The following is an 18,811-nucleotide window of genomic DNA, read 5'->3' as shown; positions in this document are numbered from 1 at the left end:
ATTTAGTACTGTTAAGGACCTATGGCCTGGTAACAATCTTGTTAACATTGTTTCCATGTTAACAAGTGCATGCTTACGCATTGAAATCAGTGTGGAATGTTGTTTATTTCAGGTTTTAGTCATGGCTTGTAAGGCAAGATAGTCCCTGGAGAAGAACTAAAGTACGTCAACAGCCTTGTCAGCGGAAAGACACTCCGTTGCAGTTACTGAAGGTAAAACGACATCTTCAGTGGGCTAGGTAAATGTTGGCATGTTTGTCGGAATGTGTTCCTTGTCTATACCAAAATGTCCTGCGTGCTTTGTTTAATCTCTTAACAGCGCATAACTTACTTTTCGCCATTATGCGCAATTCAACTGATGTTATTATAAGCAAATAAAAAGTTATTGTGAAGACGTGACTCTTGCAAGTGCCTCACATTGTTGTATGCCTTTAAACAATGATCTGAGCTTACTAGAAGTTTTACTTTTCTGTTTCTAAGAAATATGGATTTATATTTATCTCAGATGTCATTTTTTTGGCAATCATTAGTGTCATATCAGGGGTATTTCCTCATATGTCAGCCCCCCAATTATTTATGCTGTGATTGGGTTATCTCCCTTGCATGGGCCTGTTTAGGGATTACTACACAGGGGCCTTAAATTTGTGTTTTTTACAACAGATTAAAGGTACAAATGCTTAACTTGCCTTTCAAGATCATGCTAAGCATGCAATTTATTTATATTTTTATTACTTTAAGCAAAAACATGTGCATTGTTGTGAGAGCTGTAAAAATCTAAGCAACGCCAAGTATTTATTGGCTCAAAACTGTGTGTTTTTGTGTTGCTTCTTTGATAAAGTTATTATTTAAAGGAGGCTGACCAAGTCACCTGCACTACCATTTGTTATCTCAATGTGATTAAGACTTCATTTAATTGTTGCAATATGTTTCTGTGAGGTAGCTTTTCACTACCATGACTTCTACAATGACCCTGAAAATGGCATAGAAAAAATAGGGAAAACAGGGCGGATTAAACGCTTTATAAATAACAAACAAGCCTTCAGACTTGGTCAAGAATGTTATTATTTTGCTTTTGTTTTTTGTCCAAATTTCAAGAAAACAAGTCCATATTCTGCAGTTCTAAGACTTTGCTGGCCCTTAAGGCTGCACACCACACTTTTAGCCACCATGCGAATTGGCCCCGGTCAAATTTCTAAATAAGAGAACATTGCTCAAGTAGCACCATTTTGAGTGTCTAAATAATAGAATGTCAGGTTTGAGTTGTGGTGATTTTTCTTGGGATGTTTGTAAGTTACCAAAACATTGGTATTTTAACTATAGCTGCATACAGGAAGTAGAATTATATGCAATTCGAAAACAGGTGTAATGCTGGCTCCGGTCAGTATTTCTGTTGGAAATTTGAAAGGCGTACAGACATTGAACTTTACAACAAAAAATCTAATCCTTTGACCCCCAATTTTCTCCATTGCTGTTTAGTACTTGGTAAGTTACCAATGTAAAAACATGGTTTCCAGGCACCTTGCTTCTGCAGGAAAGTGGCAGTTTGTTTTGAAACTGGCTTAAAAAGGCTCGGAAACACACAGAATTCTTATGTTTTGATTTGAAATCATCAATACTAAAACATTTTGCCCCAACTCATTTGATTTGAATGTTACTGATTTTTCAGAAGGCACAGCCTCAACCATTCTGGAAATGTGCTTGTTTATTTTCAGATTTGCGAGGTGACCAGTTTCCAGACATTGGTTCGCTCCTGCTTGTGTACGAGATTGGCCGAGACTAAAAAAACTGTAGTGTGCCACCTTAAGGTAAAACGACAAATTTCCAAATGATCAAACACCCATGAAACATGCTTTTGCTTACTTATATATTCCTAAGGTTTTGTTTTTTAACAGAGTGTTTGCCCTTAACACTATTGTATGACCAATACTGTTCGTAAATCAAGGGAGGTAATTCGGAATTATGTTTACTGGTTTCTGCAATTCTCAAACAGTTCTGTATGAAGAATGTGTTCAATATGTAGCCGGGATGGACAACTTACTACTCTGTGGTGAAGAAGGGCTTTATTTTCATATTATGTCAAAAATTATAGCAAACAATATAAGAATCCAGTCAAAACGATGATTCAAAATGGCCGTTTGGGCAGAATTAGTACTGTTAAGGACCTATGGCCTGTAACAATCTTGTTAACATTGTTTCCATGTTAACAATGTGCATGCTTACGCATTGAAATCAGTGTGGAATGTTGTTTATTTCAGGTTTTAGTCATTGGCTTGTAAGGCAAGATAGTCCCTGGAGAAGAACTAAAGTACGTCAACAGCCTTGTCAGCGGAAAGACACTCCGTTGCAGTTACTGAAGGTAAAACGACATCTTCAGTGGGCTAGGTAAATGTTGGCATGTTTGTCGGAATGTGTTTCCTGGTCTATACCAAAATGTCCTGCGTGCTTTGTTTAATCTATAACAGCGCCATAACTTACTTTTCGCCATTATGCGCAATTCAACTGATGTTATTTATAAGCAAATAAAAAGTTATTGTGAAGACGTGACTCTTGCAAGTGCCTCACATTGTTGTATGCCTTTAACAATGATCTGAGCTTACTAGAAGTTTTACTTTTTCTGTTTCTAAGAAATATGGATTTATATTTATCTCAGATGTCATTTTTTGGCAATCATTAGTGTCATATCAGGGGTATTTCCTCAATATGTCAGCCCCAATTATTTATGCTGTGATTGGGTTATCTCCCTTGCATGGGCCTGTTTAGGGGATTACTACACAGGGGCCTTAAATGTTGTGTTTTTACAACAGATTAAAGGTACAAATGCTTAACTTGCCTTTCAAGATCATGCTAAGCATGCAATTTATTTATATTTTTATTACTTTAAGCAAAACACATGTGCATTTGTTGTGAGAGCTGTAAAAATCTAAGCAACGCCAAGTATTTATTGGCTCAAACTGTGTGTTTTTGTGTTGCTTCTTTGATAAAGTTATTATTTAAAGGCTGACCAAGTCACCTGCACTACCATTTGTTATCTCAATGTGATTAAGACTTCATTTAATTGTTGCAATATGTTTCTGTGAGGTAGCTTTTCACTACCATGACTTCTACAATGACCCTGAAAATGGCATAGAAAAAATAGGGAAACAGGGGGATTAAACGCTTTATAAATAACAAACAAGCCTTCAGACTTGGTCAAGAATGTATATATTTGCTGGTTTTTGTCCAAATTTCAAGAAAACAAGTCCATATTCTGCAGTTCTAAGACTTTGCTGGCCCTTAAGGCTGCACACCACACTTTTTAGCCACCAATGCGAATGGCCCCGGTCAAATTTCTAAATAAAGAAACATTGCTCAAGTAAGCACCATTTTGAGTGTCTAAATAATAATGAATGTCAGGTTTGAGTTGTGGTGATTTTTCTTGGATGTTTGTAAGTTACCAAAACATTGGTATTTTAACTATAGCTGCATACAGGAAGTAGAATTAATGCAATTCGAAAACAGGTGTAATGCTGGCTCCGGTCAGTATTCTGTTGGAAATTTGAAAAGGCGTACAGACATTGAACTTTTACAAAAAATCTAATCCTTTGACACCCAATTTTCTCCATTGCTGTTTAGTACTTGGTAAAGTTACCAATGTAAAAACATGGTTTCCAGGCACCTTGCTTCTGCAGGAAAGTGGCAGTTTGTTGTTGAAATACTGGCTTAAAAAAAGGCTCGGAAACACACAGAATTCTTATGTTTTGATTGAAATCATCAATACATAAAACATTTTGCCCCAACTTCATTTGATTTGAATGTTACTGATTTTTCAGAAGCACAGCCTCAACCATTCTGGAAATGTGCTTGGTTTATTTTCAGATTTGCGAGGTGACCAGTTTCCAGACATTGGTTCGCTCCTGCTTGTGACGAGATTGGCCGAGGACTAAAAAAACTGTAGTGTGCCACCTTAAGGTAAAACGACAAATTTCCAAAATGATCAAACACCCATGAAACATGCTTTGCTTACTTATATATTCCTAAGGTTTGTTTTTAAACAGAGTGTTTGGCCCTTAACACTATTGTATGACCAATACTGTTCGTAATCAAGGGAGGTAATTCGGAATCATGTTTACTGGTTTCTGCAATTCTCAAACAGTTCTGTATGAAGAATGTGTTCAATATGTAGCCGGGATGGACAACTTACTACTCTGTGGTGAAGAAGGGCTTTATTTTCATATTATGATCAAAAAATTATAGCAAACAATATAAGAATCCAGTCAAACGATGATTCAAAATGGCCGTTTGGGCAGAATTTAGTACTGTTAAGGAACCTATGGCCTGGTAACAATCTTGTTAACATTGTTTCCATGTTAACAATGTGCATGCTTCCGCATTGAAATCAGTGTGGAATGTTGTTTATTTCAGGTTTTAGTCATTGGCTTGTAAGGCAGATAGTCCCTGGAGAAGAACTAAAGTACGTCAACAGCCTTGTCAGCGGAAAGACACTCCGTTGCAGTTACTGAAGGTAAACGACATCTTCAGTGGGCTAGGTAAATGTTGGCATGTTTTGTCGGAATGTGTTTCCTGGTCTATACCAAAATGTCCTGCGTGCTTTGTTTAATCTATAACAGCGCCATAACTTACTTTTCGCCATTATGCGCAATTCAACTGATGTTATTTATAAGCAAATAAAAAGTTATTGTGAAGACGTGACTCTTGCAAGTGCCTCACATTGTTGTATGCCTTTTAACAATGATCTGAGCTTACTAGAAGTTTTACTTTTTCTGTTTCTAAAGAAATATGGATTTATATTTATCTCAGATGTCATTTTTTTGGCAATCATTAGTGTCATATCAGGGGTATTCCTCAATATGTCAGCCCCAATTATTTATGCTGTGATTGGGTTATCTCCCTTGCATGGGCCTGTTTAGGGGATTACTACACAGGGGCCTTAATGTGTGTTTTTTACAACAGATTAAAGGTACAAATGCTTAACTTTGCCCTTTCAAGATCATGCTAAGCATGCAATTTATTTATATTTTTATTACTTTAAGCAAAAACATGTGCATTTGTTGTGAGAGCTGTAAAAATCTAAGCAACGCCAAGTATTTATTGGCTCAAACTGTGGTGTTTTTGTGTTGCTTCTTTGATAAAGTTATTATTTAAAGGCTGACCAAGTCACCTGCACTACCATTTGTTATCTCAATGTGATTAAGACTTCATTTAATTGTTGCAATATGTTTCTGTGAGGTAGCTTTTCACTACCATGACTTCTACAATGACCCTGAAAATGGCATAGAAAAAATAGGGAAAACAGGGGCGGATTAACCGCTTTATAAATAACAAACAAGCCTTCAGACTTGGTCAAGAATGTATTATATTTGCTGGTTTTTGTCCAAATTTCAAGAAAACAAGTCCATATTCTGCAGTTCTAAGACTTTGCTGGCCCTTAAGGCTGCACACCACACTTTTTAGCCACCAATGCGAATTGGCCCCGGTCAAATTTCTAAATAAAGAGAACATTGCTCAAGTAAGCACCATTTTGAGTGTCTAAATAATAATGAATGTCAGGTTTGAGTTGTGGTGATTTTTCTTGGATGTTTGTAAGTTACCAAAACATTGGTATTTTAACTATAGCTGCATACAGGAAGTAGAATTAATGCAATTCGAAAACAGGTGTAATGCTGGCTCCGGTCAGTATTTCTGTTGGAAATTTGAAAAGGCGTACAGACATTGAACTTTTACAAAAAATCTAATCCCTTTGACCCCCAATTTTCTCCATTGCTGTTTAGTACTTGGTAAGTTACCAATGTAAAAACATGGTTTCCAGGCACCTTGCTTCTGCAGGAAAGTGGCAGTTTGTTGTTGAAACTGGCTTAAAAAGGCTCGGAAACACACAGAATTCTTATGTTTTGATTTGAAATCATCAATACTAAAACATTTTGCCCCAACTCATTTGATTTGAATGTTACTGATTTTTCAGAAGGCACAGCCTCAACCATTCTGGAATGTGCTTGGTTTATTTTCAGATTTGCGAGGTGACCAGTTTCCAGACATTGGTTCGCTCCTGCTGTGTGTACGAGATTGGCCGAGACTAAAAAAAACTGTAGTGTGCCACCTTAAGGTAAAACGACAAATTTCCAAAATGATCAAACACCCATGAAACATGCTTTTGCTTACTTATATATTCCTAAGGTTTTGTTTTTTAACAGAGTGTTTGCCCTTAACACTATTGTATGACCAATACTGTTCGTAAATCAAGGGAGGTAATTCGGAATCATGTTTACTGGTTTTCTGCAATTCTCAAACAGTTCTGTATGAAGAATGTGTTCAATATGTAGCCGGGATGGACAACTTACTACTCTGTGGTGAAGAAGGGCTTTATTTTCATATTATGTCAAAAATTATAGCAAACAATATAAGAATCCAGTCAAAACGATGATTCAAAATGGCCGTTTGGGCAGAATTTAGTACTGTTAAGGACCTATGGCCTGGTAACAATCTTGTTAACATTGTTTCCATGTTAACAATGTGCATGCTTACGCATTGAAATCAGTGTGGAATGTTGTTTATTTCAGGTTTTTAGTCATTGGCTTGTAAGGCAAGATAGTCCCTGGAGAAGAACTAAAGTACGTCAACAGCCTTGTCAGCGGAAAGACACTCCGTTGCAGTTACTGAAGGTAAAACGACATCTTCAGTGGGCTAGGTAAATGTTGGCATGTTTGTCGGAATGTGTTTCCTGGTCTATACCAAAATGTCCTGCGTGCTTTGTTTAATCTATAACAGCGCCATAACTTACTTTTCGCCATTATGCGCAATTCAACTGATGTTATTTATAAGCAAATAAAAAGTTATTGTGAAGACGTGACTCTTGCAAGTGCCTCACATTGTTGTATGCCTTTTAACAATGATCTGAGCTTACTAGAAGTTTTACTTTTTCTGTTTCTAAGAAATATGGATTTATATTTATCTCAGATGTCATTTTTTTGGCAATCATTAGTGTCATATCAGGGGTATTTCCTCAATATGTCAGCCCCAATTATTTATGCTGTGATTGGGTTATCTCCCTTGCATGGGCCTGTTTAGGGGATTACTACACAGGGGCCTTAAATGTTGTGTTTTTACAACAGATTAAAGGTACAAATGCTTAACTTGCCTTTCAAGATCATGCTAAGCATGCAATTTATTTATATTTTTATTACTTTAAGCAAAAAACATGTGCATTTGTTGTGAGAGCTGTAAAAATCTAAGCAACGCCAAGTATTTATTGGCTCAAAACTGTGTGTTTTTGTGTTGCTTCTTTGATAAAGTTATTATTTAAAGGCTGACCAAGTCACCTGCACTACCATTTGTTATCTCAATGTGATTAAGACTTCATTTAATTGTTGCAATATGTTTCTGTGAGGTAGCTTTTCACTACCATGACTTCTACAATGACCCTGAAAATGGCATAGAAAAAATAGGGAAAACAGGGGCGGATTAAACGCTTTATAAATAACAAACAAGCCTTCAGACTTGGTCAAGAATGTATTATATTGCTGGTTTTTGTCCAAATTTCAAGAAAACAAGTCCATATTCTGCAGTTCTAAGACTTTGCTGGCCCTTAAGGCTGCACACCACACTTTTTAGCCACCAATGCGAATTGGCCCCGGTCAAATTTCTAAATAAAGAGAACATTGCTCAAGTAAGCACCATTTTGAGTGTCTAAATAATAATGAATGTCAGGTTTGAGTTGTGGTGATTTTTCTTGGATGTTTGTAAGTTACCAAAACATTGGTATTTTAACTATAGCTGCATACAGGAAGTAGAATTAATGCAATTCGAAAACAGGTGTAATGCTGGCTCCGGTCAGTATTTCTGTTGGAAATTTGAAAAGGCGTACAGACATTGAACTTTTACAAAAAATCTAATCCTTTGACCCCCAATTTTCTCCATTGCTGTTTAGTACTTGGTAAGTTACCAATGTAAAAACATGGTTTCCAGGCACCTTGCTTCTGCAGGAAAGTGGCAGTTTGTTGTTGAAACTGGCTTAAAAAGGCTCGGAAACACACAGAATTCTTATGTTTTGATTTGAAATCATCAATACTAAAACATTTTGCCCCAACTCATTTGATTTGAATGTTACTGATTTTTCAGAAGGCACAGCCTCAACCATTCTGGAAATGTGCTTGGTTTATTTTCAGATTTGCGAGGTGACCAGTTTCCAGACATTGGTTCGCTCCTGCTTGTGTACGAGATTGGCCGAGACTAAAAAAACTGTAGTGTGCCACCTTAAGGTAAAACGACAAATTTCCAAAATGATCAAACACCCATGAAACATGCTTTTGCTTACTTATATATTCCTAAGGTTTTGTTTTTTAACAGAGTGTTTGCCCTTAACACTATTGTATGACCAATACTGTTCGTAAATCAAGGGAGGTAATTCGGAATCATGTTTACTGGTTTCTGCAATTCTCAAACAGTTCTGTATGAAGAATGTGTTCAATATGTAGCCGGGATGGACAACTTACTACTCTGTGGTGAAGAAGGGCTTTATTTTCATATTATGTCAAAAATTATAGCAAACAATATAAGAATCCAGTCAAAACGATGATTCAAAATGGCCGTTTGGGCAGAATTTAGTACTGTTAAGGACCTATGGCCTGGTAACAATCTTGTTAACATTGTTTCCATGTTAACAATGTGCATGCTTACGCATTGAAATCAGTGTGGAATGTTGTTTATTTCAGGTTTTAGTCATTGGCTTGTAAGGCAAGATAGTCCCTGGAGAAGAACTAAAGTACGTCAACAGCCTTGTCAGCGGAAAGACACTCCGTTGCAGTTACTGAAGGTAAAACGACATCTTCAGTGGGCTAGGTAAATGTTGGCATGTTTGTCGGAATGTGTTTCCTGGTCTATACCAAAATGTCCTGCGTGCTTTGTTTAATCTATAACAGCGCCATAACTTACTTTTCGCCATTATGCGCAATTCAACTGATGTTATTTATAAGCAAATAAAAAGTTATTGTGAAGACGTGACTCTTGCAAGTGCCTCACATTGTTGTATGCCTTTTAACAATGATCTGAGCTTACTAGAAGTTTTACTTTTTCTGTTTCTAAGAAATATGGATTTATATTTATCTCAGATGTCATTTTTTTGGCAATCATTAGTGTCATATCAGGGGTATTTCCTCAATATGTCAGCCCCAATTATTTATGCTGTGATTGGGTTATCTCCCTTGCATGGGCCTGTTTAGGGGATTACTACACAGGGGCCTTAAATGTTGTGTTTTTACAACAGATTAAAGGTACAAATGCTTAACTTGCCTTTCAAGATCATGCTAAGCATGCAATTTATTTATATTTTTATTACTTTAAGCAAAAACATGTGCATTTGTTGTGAGAGCTGTAAAAATCTAAGCAACGCCAAGTATTTATTGGCTCAAAACTGTGTGTTTTTGTGTTGCTTCTTTGATAAAGTTATTATTTAAAGGCTGACCAAGTCACCTGCACTACCATTTGTTATCTCAATGTGATTAAGACTTCATTTAATTGTTTGCAATATGTTTCTGTGAGGTAGCTTTTCACTACCATGACTTCTACAATGACCCTGAAAATGGCATAGAAAAAATAGGGAAAACAGGGGCGGATTAAACGCTTTATAAATAACAAACAAGCCTTCAGACTTGGTCAAGAATGTATTATATTTGCTGGTTTTTGTCCAAATTTCAAGAAAACAAGTCCATATTCTGCAGTTCTAAGACTTTGCTGGCCCTTAAGGCTGCACACCACACTTTTTAGCCACCAATGCGAATTGGCCCCGGTCAAATTTCTAAATAAAGAGAACATTGCTCAAGTAAGCACCATTTTGAGTGTCTAAATAATAATGAATGTCAGGTTTGAGTTGTGGTGATTTTTCTTGGATGTTTGTAAGTTACCAAAACATTGGTATTTTAACTATAGCTGCATACAGGAAGTAGAATTAATGCAATTCGAAAACAGGTGTAATGCTGGCTCCGGTCAGTATTTCTGTTGGAAATTTGAAAAGGCGTACAGACATTGAACTTTTACAAAAAATCTAATCCTTTGACCCCCAATTTTCTCCATTGCTGTTTAGTACTTGGTAAGTTACCAATGTAAAAACATGGTTTCCAGGCACCTTGCTTCTGCAGGAAAGTGGCAGTTTGTTGTTGAAACTGGCTTAAAAAGGCTCGGAAACACACAGAATTCTTATGTTTTGATTTGAAATCATCAATACTAAAACATTTTGCCCCAACTCATTTGATTTGAATGTTACTGATTTTTCAGAAGGCACAGCCTCAACCATTCTGGAAATGTGCTTGGTTTATTTTCAGATTTGCGAGGTGACCAGTTTCCAGACATTGGTTCGCTCCTGCTTGTGTACGAGATTGGCCGAGACTAAAAAAACTGTAGTGTGCCACCTTAAGGTAAAACGACAAATTTCCAAAATGATCAACACCCATGAAACATGCTTTTGCTTACTTATATATTCCTAAGGTTTTGTTTTTTAACAGAGTGTTTGCCCTTAACACTATTGTATGACCAATACTGTTCGTAAATCAAGGGAGGTAATTCGGAATCATGTTTACTGGTTTCTGCAATTCTCAAACAGTTCTGTATGAAGAATGTGTTTCAATATGTAGCCGGGATGGACAACTTACTACTCTGTGGTGAAGAAGGGCTTTATTTTCATATTATGTCAAAAATTATAGCAAACAATATAAGAATCCAGTCAAAACGATGATTCAAAATGGCCGTTTGGGCAGAATTTAGTACTGTTAAGGACCTATGGCCTGGTAACAATCTTGTTAACATTGTTTCCATGTTAACAATGTGCATGCTTACGCATTGAAATCAGTGTGGAATGTTGTTTATTTCAGGTTTTAGTCATTGGCTTGTAAGGCAAGATAGTCCCTGGAGAAGAACTAAAGTACGTCAACAGCCTTGTCAGCGGAAAGACACTCCGTTGCAGTTACTGAAGGTAAAACGACATCTTCAGTGGGCTAGGTAAATGTTGGCATGTTTGTCGGAATGTGTTTCCTGGTCTATACCAAAATGTCCTGCGTGCTTTGTTTAATCTATAACAGCGCCATAACTTACTTTTCGCCATTATGCGCAATTCAACTGATGTTATTTATAAGCAAATAAAAGTTATTGTGAAGACGTGACTCTTGCAAGTGCCTCACATTGTTGTATGCCTTTTAACAATGATCTGAGCTTACTAGAAGTTTTACTTTTTCTGTTTCTAAGAAATATGGATTTATATTTATCTCAGATGTCATTTTTTTTGGCAATCATTAGTGTCATATCAGGGGTATTTCCTCAATATGTCAGCCCCAATTATTTATGCTGTGATTGGGTTATCTCCCTTGCATGGGCCTGTTTAGGGGATTACTACACAGGGGCCTTAAATGTTGTGTTTTTTACAACAGATTAAAGGTACAAATGCTTAACTTGCCTTTCAAGATCATGCTAAGCATGCAATTTATTTATATTTTTATTACTTTAAGCAAAAACATGTGCATTTGTTGTGAGAGCTGTAAAAATCTAAGCAACGCCAAGTATTTATTGGCTCAAAACTGTGTGTTTTTGTGTTGCTTCTTTGATAAAGTTATTATTTAAAGGCTGACCAAGTCACCTGCACTACCATTTGTTATCTCAATGTGATTAAGACTTCATTTAATTGTTGCAATATGTTTCTGTGAGGTAGCTTTTCACTACCATGACTTCTACAATGACCCTGAAAATGGCATAGAAAAAATAGGGAAAACAGGGGCGGATTAAACGCTTTATAAATAACAAACAAGCCTTCAGACTTGGTCAAGAATGTATTATATTTGCTGGTTTTTGTCCAAATTTCAAGAAAACAAGTCCCATATTCTGCAGTTCTAAGACTTTGCTGGCCCTTAAGGCTGCACACCACACTTTTAGCCACCAATGCGAATTGGCCCCCGGTCAAATTTCTAAATAAAGAGAACATTGCTCAAGTAAGCACCATTTTGAGTGTCTAAATAATAATGAATGTCAGGTTTGAGTTGTGGTGATTTTTCTTGGATGTTTGTAAGTTACCAAAACATTGGTATTTTAACTATAGCTGCATACAGGAAGTAGAATTAATGCAATTCGAAAACAGGTGTAATGCTGGCTCCGGTCAGTATTTCTGTTGGAATTTGAAAAGGCGTACAGACATTGAACTTTTACAAAAAATCTAATCCTTTGACCCCCAATTTTCTCCATTGCTGTTTAGTACTTGGTAAGTTACCAATGTAAAAACATGGTTTCCAGGCACCTTGCTTCTGCAGGAAAGTGGCAGTTTGTTGTTGAAACTGGCTTAAAAAGGCTCGGAAACACACAGAATTCTTATGTTTTGATTTGAAATCATCAATACTAAAACATTTTGCCCCAACTCATTTGATTTGAATGTTACTGATTTTTCAGAAGGCACAGCCTCAACCATTCTGGAAATGTGCTTGGTTTATTTTCAGATTTGCGAGGTGACCAGTTTCCAGACATTGGTTCGCTCCTGCTTGTGTACGAGATTGGCCGAGACTAAAAAAACTGTAGTGTGCCACCTTAAGGTAAAACGACAAATTTCCAAAATGATCAAACACCCATGAAACATGCTTTTGCTTACTTATATATTCCTAAGGTTTTGTTTTTTAACAGAGTGTTTGCCCTTAACACTATTGTATGACCAATACTGTTCGTAAATCAAGGGAGGTAATTCGGAATCATGTTTACTGGTTTTCTGCAATTCTCAAACAGTTTCTGTATGAAGAATGTGTTCAATATGTAGCCGGGATGGACAACTTACTACTCTGTGGTGAAGAAGGGCTTTATTTTCATATTATGTCAAAAATTATAGCAAACAATATAAGAATCCAGTCAAAACGATGATTCAAATGGCCGTTTGGGCAGAATTTAGTACTGTTAAGGACCTATGGCCTGGTAACAATCTTGTTAACATTGTTTCCATGTTAACAATGTGCATGCTTACGCATTGAAATCAGTGTGGAATGTTGTTTATTTCAGGTTTTAGTCATTGGCTTGTAAGGCAAGATAGTCCCTGGAGAAGAACTAAAGTACGTCAACAGCCTTGTCAGCGGAAAGACACTCCGTTGCAAGTTACTGAAGGTAAAACGACATCTTCAGTGGGCTAGGTAAATGTTGGCATGTTTGTCGGAATGTGTTTCCTGGTCTATACCAAAATGTCCTGCGTGCTTTGTTTAATCTATAACAGCGCCATAACTTACTTTTCGCCATTATGCGCAATTCAACTGATGTTATTTATAAGCAAATAAAAAGTTATTGTGAAGACGTGACTCTTGCAAGTGCCTCACATTGTTGTATGCCTTTTAACAATGATCTGAGCTTACTAGAAGTTTTACTTTTTCTGTTTCTAAGAAATATGGATTTATATTTATCTCAGATGTCATTTTTTTGGCAATCATTAGTGTCATATCAGGGGTATTTCCTCAATATGTCAGCCCCAATTATTTATGCTGTGATTGGGTTATCTCCCTTGCATGGGCCTGTTTAGGGGATTACTACACAGGGGCCTTAAATGTTGTGTTTTTACAACAGATTAAGGTACAAATGCTTAACTTGCCTTTCAAGATCATGCTAAGCATGCAATTTATTTATATTTTTATTACTTAAGCAAAAACATGTGCATTTGTTGTGAGAGCTGTAAAAATCTAAGCAACGCCAAGTATTTATTGGCTCAAAACTGTGTGTTTTTGTGTTGCTTCTTTGAAAAAGTTATTATATAAAGGCTGACCAAGTCACCTGCACTACCATTTGTTATCTCAATGTGATTAAGACTTCATTTAATTGTTGCAATATGTTTCTGTGAGGTAGCTTTTCACTACCATGACTTCTACAATGACCCTGAAAATGGCATAGAAAAAATAGGGAAAACAGGGGCGGATTAAACGCTTTATAAATAACAAACAAGCCTTCAGACTTGGTCAAGAATGTATTATATTTGCTGGTTTTTGTCCAAATTTCAAGAAAACAAGTCCATATTCTGCAGTTCTAAGACTTTGCTGGCCCTTAAGGTAAAACGACAAATTTCCAAAATGATCAAACACCCATGAAACATGCTTTTGCTTACTTATATATTCCTAAGGTTTTGTTTTTTAACAGAGTGTTTGCCCTTAACACTATTGTATGACCAATACTGTTCGTAAATCAAGGGAGGTAATTCGGAATCATGTTTACTGGTTTCTGCAATTCTCAAACAGTTCTGTATGAAGAATGTGTTCAATATGTAGCCGGGATGGACAACTTACTACTCTGTGGTGAAGAAGGGCTTTATTTTCATATTATGTCAAAAATTATAGCAAACAATATAAGAATCCAGTCAAAACGATGATTCAAAATGGCCGTTTGGGCAGAATTTAGTTACTGTTAAGGACCTATGGCCTGGTAAACAATCTTGTTAACATTGTTTCCATGTTAACAATGTGCATGCTTACGCATTGAAATCAGTGTGGAATGTTGTTTATTTCAGGTTTTAGTCATTGGCTTGTAAGGCAAGATAGTCCCTGGAGAAGAACTAAAGTACGTCAACAGCCTTGTCAGCGGAAAGACACTCCGTTGCAGTTACTGAAGGTAAAACGACATCTTCAGTGGGCTAGGTAAATGTTGGCATGTTTGTCGGAATGTGTTTCCTGGTCTATACCAAAATGTCCTGCGTGCTTTGTTTAATCTATAACAGCGCCATAACTTACTTTTCGCCATTATGCGCAATTCAACTGATGTTATTTATAAGCAAATAAAAAGTTATTGTGAAGACGTGACTCTTGCAAGTGCCTCACATTGTTGTATGCCTTTTAACAATGATCTGAGCTTACTAGAAGTTTTACTTTTTCTGTTTCTAAGAAATATGGATTTATATTTATCTCAGATGTCATTTTTTGGCAATCATTAGTGTCATATCAGGGGTATTTCCTCAATATGTCAGCCCCAATTATTTATGCTGTGATTGGGTTATCTCCCTTGCATGGGCCTGTTTAGGGGATTACTACACAGGGGCCTTAAATGTTGTGTTTTTACAACAGATTAAAGGTACAAATGCTTAACTTGCCTTTCAAGATCATGCTAAGCATGCAATTTATTTATATTTTTATTACTTTAAGCAAAAACATGTGCATTTGTTGTGAGAGCTGTAAAAATCTAAGCAACGCCAAGTATTTATTGGCTCAAAACTGTGTGTTTTTGTGTTGCTTCTTTGATAAAGTTATTATTTAAAGGCTGACCAAGTCACCTGCACTACCATTTGTTATCTCAATGTGATTAAGACTTCATTTAATTGTTGCAATATGTTTCTGTGAGGTAGCTTTTCACTACCATGACTTCTACAATGACCCTGAAAATGGCATAGAAAAAATAGGGAAAACAGGGGCGGATTAAACGCTTTATAAATAACAAACAAGCCTTCAGACTTGGTCAAGAATGTATTATATTTGCTGGTTTTTGTCCAAATTTCAAGAAAACAAGTCCATATTCTGCAGTTCTAAGACTTTGCTGGCCCTTAAGGCTGCACACCACACTTTTTAGCCACCAATGCGAATTGGCCCCGGTCAAATTTCTAAATAAAGAGAACATTGCTCAAGTAAGCACCATTTTGAGTGTCTAAATAATAATGAATGTCAGGTTTGAGTTGTGGTGATTTTTCTTGGATGTTTGTAAGTTACCAAAACATTGGTATTTTAACTATAGCTGCATACAGGAAGTAGAATTAATGCAATTCGAAAACAGGTGTAATGCTGGCTCCGGTCAGTATTTCTGTTGGAAATTTGAAAAGGCGTACAGACATTGAACTTTTACAAAAAATCTAATCCTTTGACCCCCAATTTTCTCCATTGCTGTTTAGTACTTGGTAAGTTACCAATGTAAAAACATGGTTTCCAGGCACCTTGCTTCTGCAGGAAAGTGGCAGTTTGTTGTTGAAACTGGCTTAAAAGGCTCGGAAACACACAGAATTCTTATGTTTTGATTTGAAATCATCAATACTAAAACATTTTGCCCCAACTCATTTGATTTGAATGTTACTGATTTTTCAGAAGGCACAGCCTCAACCATTCTGGAAATGTGCTTGGTTTATTTTCAGATTTGCGAGGTGACCAGTTTCCAGACATTGGTTCGCTCCTGCTTGTGTACGAGATTGGCCGAGACTAAAAAAAACTGTAGTGTGCCACCTTAAGGTAAAACGACAAATTTCCAAAATGATCAAACACCCATGAAACATGCTTTTGCTTACTTATATATTCCTAAGGTTTTGTTTTTTAACAGAGTGTTTGCCCTTAACACTATTGTATGACCAATACTGTTCGTAAATCAAGGGAGGTAATTCGGAATCATGTTTACTGGTTTCTGCAATTCTCAAACAGTTCTGTATGAAGAATGTGTTCAATATGTAGCCGGGATGGACAACTTACTACTCTGTGGTGAAGAAGGGCTTTATTTTCATATTATGTCAAAAATTATAGCAAACAATATAAGAATCCAGTCAAAACGATGATTCAAAATGGCCGTTTGGGCAGAATTTAGTACTGTTAAGGACCTATGGCCTGGTAACAATCTTGTTAACATTGTTTCCATGTTAACAATGTGCATGCTTACGCATTGAAATCAGTGTGGAATGTTGTTTATTTCAGGTTTTAGTCATTGGCTTGTAAGGCAAGATAGTCCCTGGAGAAGAACTAAAGTACGTCAACAGCCTTGTCAGCGGAAAGACACTCCGTTGCAGTTACTGAAGGTAAAACGACATCTTCAGTGGGCTAGGTAAATGTTGGCATGTTTGTCGGAATGTGTTTCCTGGTCTATACCAAAATGTCCTGCGTGCTTTGTTTAATCTATAACAGCGCCATAACTTACTTTTCGCCATTATGCGCAATTCAACTGATGTTATTTATAAGCAAATAAAAAGTTATTGTGAAGACGTGACTCTTGCAAGTGCCTCACATTGTTGTATGCCTTTTAACAATGATCTGAGCTTACTAGAAGTTTTACTTTTTCTGTTTCTAAGAAATATGGATTTATATTTATCTCAGATGTCATTTTTTTGGCAATCATTAGTGTCATATCAGGGGTATTTCCTCAATATGTCAGCCCCAATTATTTATGCTGTGATTGGGTTATCTCCCTTGCATGGGCCTGTTTAGGGGATTACTACACAGGGGCCTTAAATGTTGTGTTTTTACAACAGATTAAAGGTACAAATGCTTAACTTGCCTTTCAAGATCATGCTAAGCATGCAATTTATTTATATTTTTATTACTTTAAGCAAAAACATGTGCATTTGTTGTGAGAGCTGTAAAAATCTAAGCAACGCCAAGTATTTATTGGCTCAAAACTGTGTGTTTTTGTGTTGCTTCTTTGATAAAGTTATTATTTAAAGGCTGACCAAGTCACCTGCACTACCATTTGTTATCTCAATGTGATTAAGACTTCATTTAATTGTTGCAATATGTTTCTGTGAGGTAGCTTTTCACTACCATGACTTCTACAATGACCCTGAAAATGGCATAGAAAAAATAGGGAAAACAGGGGCGGATTAAACGCTTTATAAATAACAAACAAGCCTTCAGACTTGGTCAAGAATGTATTATATTTGCTGGTTTTTGTCCAAATTTCAAGAAAACAAGTCCATATTCTGCAGTTCTAAGACTTTGCTGGCCCTTAAGGCTGCACACCACACTTTTTAGCCACCAATGCGAATTGGCCCCGGTCAAATTTCTAAATAAAGAGAACATTGCTCAAGTAAGCACCATTTTGAGTGTCTAAATAATAATGAATGTCAGGTTTGAGTTGTGGTGATTTTTCTTGGATGTTTGTAAGTTACCAAAACATTGGTATTTTAACTATAGCTGCATACAGGAAGTAGAATTAATGCAATTCGAAAACAGGTGTAATGCTGGCTCCGGTCAGTATTTCTGTTGGAAATTTGAAAAGGCGTACAGACATTGAACTTTTACAAAAAATCTAATCCTTTGACCCCCAATTTTCTCCATTGCTGTTTAGTACTTGGTAAGTTACCAATGTAAAAACATGGTTTCCAGGCACCTTGCTTCTGCAGGAAAGTGGCAGTTTGTTGTTGAAACTGGCTTAAAAAGGCTCGGAAACACACAGAATTCTTATGTTTTGATTTGAAATCATCAATACTAAAACATTTTGCCCCAACTCATTTGATTTGAATGTTACTGATTTTTCAGAAGGCACAGCCTCAACCATTCTGGAAATGTGCTTGGTTTATTTTCAGATTTGCGAGGTGACCAGTTTCCAGACATTGGTTCGCTCCTGCTTGTGTACGAGATTGGCCGAGACTAAAAAAACTGTAGTGTGCCACCTAATTACGCTGAGGGCGCCGCCATCTTGGAAACCTTTCACGGTAGACTGCGTATACGTCGCAAAGTTTTCTGCACACGGCACTGATAGTGATAAGCATGTGTACTCGTTCAACTGCCCTTTAAACTTAGTATCACACGGGATAACACCATTGGTGTAAGTCTTCGTACAACGAGAGATAATCCTTCACATAAACGGAATGAAACGGCATCATATCCTATTAAAAGTAATCCTTGGAAGTATCGCCTAAGAGCGTAATTGTTAATTTCGACCATATTGGATTCCTCGTTAGTCTAAAAGGATACAAAGGGCCACAATGGCCAACACTGAATTTGATTGGTCAAAAGAGCCCATGTGACCCCACCCTGAGGTTATACACAAGTAATTAAATATAAGGCTTGAACCAATATAATGTTCAACAATTAAGAAATCGTACAATGACATAAAATCTTTTATGTGTGCATAAAATATTATAAATATTT

The 18,811-nt window shown here is 36.7% G+C and overlaps 1 protein-coding gene and 1 long non-coding RNA gene across 27 annotated transcripts in view; one reads left to right on the top strand and one right to left on the bottom strand.

The window, feature by feature from the left end:
* The window catches only part of LOC127854430 (uncharacterized), a 211,662-nt gene that overhangs the window by 136,883 nt on the left and 55,968 nt on the right, over window positions 1-18,811 (bottom strand). The gene's annotated exons all lie outside the window — the stretch shown is intronic.
* On the top strand, window positions 133-18,339 carry LOC127854436 (uncharacterized). 25 transcript variants are annotated; one of them, XR_008037044.1, is made up of 12 exons: window positions 133-212; window positions 1,712-1,804; window positions 2,255-2,355; window positions 8,159-8,251; window positions 8,705-8,805; window positions 10,310-10,402; window positions 10,856-10,956; window positions 12,461-12,553; window positions 14,491-14,617; window positions 16,093-16,186; window positions 16,640-16,740; window positions 18,244-18,339. It is a non-coding gene; the product is annotated as an uncharacterized LOC127854436 (long non-coding RNA). The 25 variants fall into 25 exon arrangements; XR_008037051.1 differs by lacking the exons at window positions 1,712-1,804; window positions 2,255-2,355; XR_008037045.1 differs by lacking the exons at window positions 12,461-12,553; window positions 14,491-14,617.

The sequence above is a fragment of the Dreissena polymorpha genome, chromosome 13 (assembly GCF_020536995.1).
Source record: "Dreissena polymorpha isolate Duluth1 chromosome 13, UMN_Dpol_1.0, whole genome shotgun sequence".
In the NCBI taxonomy this organism is placed as follows: domain Eukaryota; kingdom Metazoa; phylum Mollusca; class Bivalvia; order Myida; family Dreissenidae; genus Dreissena; species Dreissena polymorpha.
This window is presented reverse-complemented; position numbering and strand designations above follow the sequence as displayed.